This window comes from Narcine bancroftii, unplaced genomic scaffold (assembly GCF_036971445.1).
Source record: "Narcine bancroftii isolate sNarBan1 unplaced genomic scaffold, sNarBan1.hap1 Scaffold_256, whole genome shotgun sequence".
NCBI classification, from domain to species: Eukaryota; Metazoa; Chordata; class Chondrichthyes; order Torpediniformes; family Narcinidae; genus Narcine; species Narcine bancroftii.
This window is the reverse complement of record NW_027211991.1, coordinates 238,869-245,154: the sequence shown is the minus strand read 5'-3', so window position 1 is coordinate 245,154 and position 6,286 is coordinate 238,869.

Sequence of the window (6,286 nt, the reverse complement as noted above, 5' to 3'; positions counted from 1 at the left end):
AGGCGGGGAATCAGAGGCGGGGAATCAGAGGCGTGGAATCAGAGGGGGGAATAGAGATGAGGAAAAAGAGAGGTGGCGAAAGGGAGGCGGGGAAAGAGTCAGAGACTCTGAAGCAGGGAATCGGAGTCGGGGAATCAGAGTCGGGGAATCAGAGTCGGGGAATCAGAGGCGGGGAATCAGAGGCGGGGAATCAGAGGCGGGGAATCAGAGGCGGGGAATCAGAGGCGGGGAATCAGAGGCGGGGAATCAGAGGCGGGGAATCAGAGGCGGGGAATCAGAGGCGGGGAATCAGAGGAGGGGAATCAGAGGCGGGGAATCAGAGGCGGGGAATCAGAGGCGGGGAATCAGAGGCAGAGAATCAGAGGCGGAGAATCAGAGGCGGGGAATCAGAGGCGGGGAATCAGAGGCGGGGAATCAGAGGCGGGGAATCAGTGAGCGGAAATGAGATGTGGGAAAAGAGAGGCAGAGAAAGAGGCACGAAAATAGTGGCAGGGAAAGACAGGCGGGGAATCAGAGGCGGGGAATCAGAGGCGGGGAATCAGAGGCGGGGAATCAGAGGCGGGGAATCAGAGGCGGGGAATCAGAGGCGGGGAATCAGAGGCGGGGAATCAGAGGCGGGGAATCAGAGGCGGGGAATCAGAGGCGGGGAATCAGAGGCGGGGAATCAGAGGCGGGGAATCAGAGGCGGGGAATCAGAGGCGGGGAATCAGAGGCGGGGAATCAGAGGCGGGGAATCAGAGGCGGGGAATCAGAGGCGGGGAATCAGAGGCGGGGAATCAGAGGCGGGGAATCAGAGGCGGGGAATCAGAGGAGGGGAATCAGAGGCGGGGAATCAGAGGCGGGGAATCAGAGGCAGAGAATCAGAGGCGGAGAATCAGAGGCGGGGAATCAGAGGCGGGGAATCAGAGGCGGGGAATCAGTGAGCGGAAATGAGATGTGGGAAAAGAGAGGCAGAGAAAGAGGCACGAAAATAGTGGCAGGGAAAGACAGGCGGGGAATCAGAGGCGGGGAATCAGAGGCGGGGAATCAGAGGCGGGGAATCAGAGGCGGGGAATCAGAGGCGGGGAATCAGAGGCGGGGAATCAGAGGCGGGGAATCAGAGGCGGGGAATCAGAGGCGGGGAATCAGAGGCGGGGAATCAGAGGCGGGGAATCAGAGGCGGGGAATCAGAGGCGGGGAATCAGAGGCGGGGAATCAGAGGCGGGGAATCAGAGGCGGGGAATCAGAGGCGGGGAATCAGAGGCGGGGAATCAGAGGCGGGGAATCAGAGGCGGGGAATCAGAGGCGGGGAATCAGAGGCGGGGAATCAGAGGCAGAGAATCAGAGGCGGAGAATCAGAGGCGGGGAATCAGAGGCGGGGAATCAGAGGCGGGGAACCAGAGGCGGGGAATCAGAGGCTGAAATTAAATGAGGGTGAATCAGAGGGGGGAAAAGAGATGTGGGGAAAGAAGGGCAGGGAGAGTCAGGGACTCTGAAGCAGGGAATCGGAGGCAGGGAAACAGAGGAAGGGAATCAGAGTCGGAAAAATGGAGGCGTGGAATCAGAGGCGGGGAATCTGAGGTGGGGAATCTGAGGCGGGGAATCAGAGGCGTGGAATCAGAGGCGGGGATTCAGAGGGGGGAATAGAGATGTGGGAATGGAGAGGCGGGGAAAGAGCCAGGGACTGAAGCAGGGAATCGGAGTCGGGGAATCTGAGGCGGGGAATCAGAGGCGTGGAATCAGAGGGGGGAATAGAGATGTGGGAAAAGAGAGGCGGCGAAATGGAGGCGGGGAAAGTGTCAGAGACTCTGAAGCAGGGAATCGGAGTCGGGGAATCAGAGTCGGGGAATCAGTGTCGGGGAATTAGAGTCGGGGAATCAGAGGTGGGGAATCAGAGGCGGGGAATCAGAGTCGGGGAATCAGAGGAAGGGAATCAGAGGCGGGGAATCAGAGGCGGGGAATCAGAGGCGGGGAATCAGAGGCGGAGAATCAGAGGCGGAAAATCAGAGGCGGGGAATCAGTGGGCGGAAATGAGATGTGGGAAAAGAGAGGCAGAGAAAGAGGCACGAAAATAGTGGCAGGGAAAGAGAGGCGGGGAATCAGAGGCGGGGAACCACAGGCGGGGAATCAGAGGCTGAAATTAAAAGGGGGTGAATCAGAGGGGGGAAAAGAGATGTGGGGAAACAAGGGCAGGGAAAGAGCCAGGGAAAGAGCCAGGGACTCTGAAGCAGGGAATCGGAGGCAGGGAAACAGAGGAAGGGAATCAGAGTCGGAGAAATATAGGCGGGGAATCAGAAGCGGGGAATCAGAGGCGGGGAAGCAGAGGCGGGGAATCAGAGGCGGGGAATCAGAGGCGGGGAATCAGAGGCGGGGAATCTGAGGTGGGGATTCTGAGGCAGGGAATCTGAGGTGGGGAATCTGAGGTGGGGAATCCGAGGCTGAGATTCAAAGGGGGAGAATCAGAAGGGGGAAAAGATATGTAGGGAAAGAGAGGCATGGAAGGAGCCAGGGACTCTGAAGCAGGTAATCGGAGGCAGGTAAACAGCGTCGGAGAACGGAGGCGGGGAATCAGAAGCGGGGAATCAGAGGGCGGAAAATAGATGTGGGGAAAGAGAGGCAGGGAAAGAGGCGCGGAAATAGACGCAGGGAAAGAGAGGCGGGGTATCAGATGTGGGGAATTCAAGGCGGGGAAAGAGATGTGGGGAAAGAGAGGCAGGGAAAGAGGCAAGGAAATAGAGGCGGGGAATCAGAGGTGGGGATTCAGAGGCAGGGAATCAGAGGGGGGGAATCAGAGGGGGGGAATCAGAGGCAGGGAATCTGAGGCAGGGAATCTGAGGCGGGGAATCTGAGGTGGGGAATCTGAGTCGGGGAATCAGAGGCGTGGAATCAGAGGGGGGAATAGAGATGTGGGAAAAGAGAGGCGGCGAAAGGGAGGCGGGGAAAGAGTCAGAGACTCTGAAGCAGGGAATCGGAGTCGGGGAATCAGAGGTGGGGAATCAGAGGCGGGGAATCAGAGGCGGGGAATCAGAGGCGGGGAATCAGAGGCGGGGAATCAGAGGCGGGGAATCAGAGGCGGGGAATCAGAGGCAGAGAATCAGAGGCGGGGAATCAGAGGCGGGGAATCAGTGGGCGGAAATGAGATGTGGGAAAAGAGAGGCAGAGAAAGAGGCACGAAAATAGTGGCAGGGAAAGAGAGGCGGGGAATCAGAGGCGGGGAATCAGAGGCGGGGAAATCAGAGGCGGGGAATCAGAGGCGGGGAATCAGAGGCTGAAATTAAAAGGGGGTGAATCAGAGGGGGGAAAAGAGATGTGGGGAAAGAGAGGCAGAGAAAGAGGCGTGGAAATAGACGCAGGGAAAGAGAGGCGGGGTATCAGATGTGGGGGATCCGAGGCGGGGAATCAGAGGTGGGGAAAGAGATGTGGAGAAAGAGAGGCAGGGAAAGAGGCAAGGTAAGAGAGGCGGGGAAAGAGGCACGGAAAGAGAGGTGGGAAATGAGAGGCGGGGAATCAGAGTCGTATTATCTGAGGTGGGGAATCTGAGGCCGGGAATCAGAGGCGGGGAAAGAGATGTGGGAAAAGAGAGGCAGAGAATGAGGCACGAAAATAGTGGCAGGGAAAGAGAGGCAGGGAATCAGAGGCGGGGAATCAGAGGCGGGGAATCAGAGGCGGGGAATCAGAGGCGGGGAATCAGAGGCGGGGAATCAGAGGCGGGGAAGCAGAGGCGGGGAATCAGAGGCGGGGAATCAGAGGGGGGAATAGAGATGTGGGAAAAGAGAGGCGGCGAAAGGGAGGCGGGGAAAGAGTCAGAGACTCTGAAGCAGGGAATCGGAGTCGGAGAAATGGAGGCGGGGAATCAGAGGCGGGGAATCAGAGGCAGGGAATCAGAGGCAGGGAATCAGAGGCGGAGAATCAGAGGCGGGGAATCAGAGGCGGGGAATCAGAGGCGGGGAATCAGAGGCGGGGAATCAGTGGGCGGAAATGAGATGTGGGAAAAGAGAGGCAGAGAAAGAGGCACGAAAATAGTGGCAGGGAAAGAGAGGCGGGGAATCAGAGGCGGGGAACCAGAGGCGGGGAATCAGAGGCTGAAATTAAAAGAGTGTGAATCAGAGGGGGGAAAAGAGATGTGGGGAAAGAAGGGCAGGGAAAGAGCCAGGGAAAGAGCCAGGGACTCTGAAGCAGGGAATCGGAGGCAGGGAATCGGTGGCAGGGAAACAGAGGAAGGGAATCAGAGTCGGAGAAATGGAGGCGGGGAATCAGAAACGGGGAATCAGAAGCGGGGAATCAGAGGACGGAAAAGAGATGTGGGGAAAGAGAGGCAGAGAAAGAGAGGCGGGGTATCAGATGTGGGGATTCAGAGGCAGGGAATCAGAGGGGGGGAATCAGAGGCAGGGAATCCGAGGCAAGGAATCAGAGGCGGGGAATCAGAGGCGGGTAATCAGAGGCGTGGAATCAGAGGCGGGGTATCTAAGGTGGGGAATCGGAGTCGGGGAATCAGAGTCGTGGAATCAGAGGCGGGGAATCAGAGGAGGAGAATCAGAGGAGGAGAATCAGAGGCGGGGAATCAGAGGCGGGGAATCAGAGGAGGGGAATCAGAGGCGGGGAATCAGAGGCGGGGAATCAGAAGCGGGGAATCAGAGGCGGGGAATCAGAGGCGGGGTATCAGAGGCGGGGTATCAGAGGCGGGGTATCAGAGGCAGAGGAACGGAGGCGTGGAATCAGAGGTGGGGAATCAGAGGGCAGAAAAGAGATGTGGGGAAAGAGAGGCAGAGAAAGAGGCGTGGAAATAGACGCAGGGAAAGAGAGGCGGGGTATCAGATGCGGGGAATTCAAGGCGGGGAATCAGAGGTGGGGAAAGAGATGCGGGGAAAGAGAGGCCGGGAAAGAGGCACGGAAAGAGAGGCGGGAAATCAGAGGTGGGGAATCAGAGGCGGGGAATCAGAGGCGGGGAATCAGAGGCTTGGACTCAGAGGAGGTGTATCAGAGGCGGAGAAAAGGCGGCGTGGAATCAGAGGTGGGGAATCAGAGGGCGGAAATGAGATGTGGGAAAAGAGAGGCAGAGAAGGAGGCACGAAAATAGTGGCAGGGAAAGAGAGGCAGGGAATCAGAGGCGGGGAATCAGAGGCAGGGAATCAGAGGCAGGGAATCAGAGGCAGGGAATCAGAGGCGGGGAATCAGAGGGCGGAAAAGAGATGTGGGGAAAGAGAGGCAGAGAAAGAGGCAAGGAAAGAGAGGCGGGGAAAGAGGCACGGAAAGAGAGGTGGGAAATGAGACGCGGGGAATCAGAGGTGGAGAATCTGAGGCGGGGAATCAGAGGCGTGGAATCCGAGGTGGGGAATCAGAGGCAGGAAAAGAGATGTGGGGAAAGAGAGGCAGGGAAAGAGGCGCGGAAATAGACGCAGGGAAAGAGAGGCGGAGTATCAGATGTGGGGAATTCAAGGCGGGGAATCAGAGGCGGGGAAAGAGATGTGGGGAAAGAGAGGCAGGGAAAGACGCAAGGAAATAGAGGTGGGGAATCAGAGGCAGGGAATCAGAGGCGGAGAATCAGAGGCAGGGAATCTGAGGCGGGGAATCTGAGGTGGGGAATCTGAGGCGGGGAATCAGAGGCGGGAAATCAGAGGCGGGGAATCAGAGGCGGGGAATCAGAGGCGGGGAACCACAGGCGGGGAATCAGAGGTTGAAATTAAAAGGGGGTGAATCAGAGGGGGGAAAAGAGATGTGGGGAAAGAAGGGCAGGGAAAGAGCCAGGGAAAGAGCCAGGGACTCTGAAGCAGGGAATCGGAGGCAGGGAATCGGAGGCAGGAAAACAGAGGAAGGGAATCAGAGTCGGAGAAATGGAGGCGGGGAATCAGAAGCGGGGAATCAGAAGCGGGGAATCAGAGAACGGAAAAGAGATGTGGCGAAAGAGAGGCAGAGAAACAGAGGCGGGTTATCAGATGTGTGCAATCCGAGGCAAGGAATCAGAAGCGTGGAATCAGAGGCGTGGAATCTAAGGTGGGGAATCAGAGGCGGGGAATCAGAGGCGGGGAATCAGAGGCGGGGAATCAGAGGCGGGGAATCAGAGGCGGGGAATCAGAGGCGGGGAATCAGAGGCGGGGAATCAGAGGCGGGGAATCAGAGGCAGGGAATCAGAGGCGGGGAATCAGAGTCGGGTTATCAGAGGCGGGGAATCAGAGGCAGAGGAACGGAGGCGTGGAATCAGAGGTGGGGAATCAGAGGGCAGAAAAGAGATGTGGGGAAAGAGAGGCAGAGAAAGAGGCGTGGAAATAGACGCAGTGAAAGAGAGGAGGGGTATCAGATGCGGGGAATC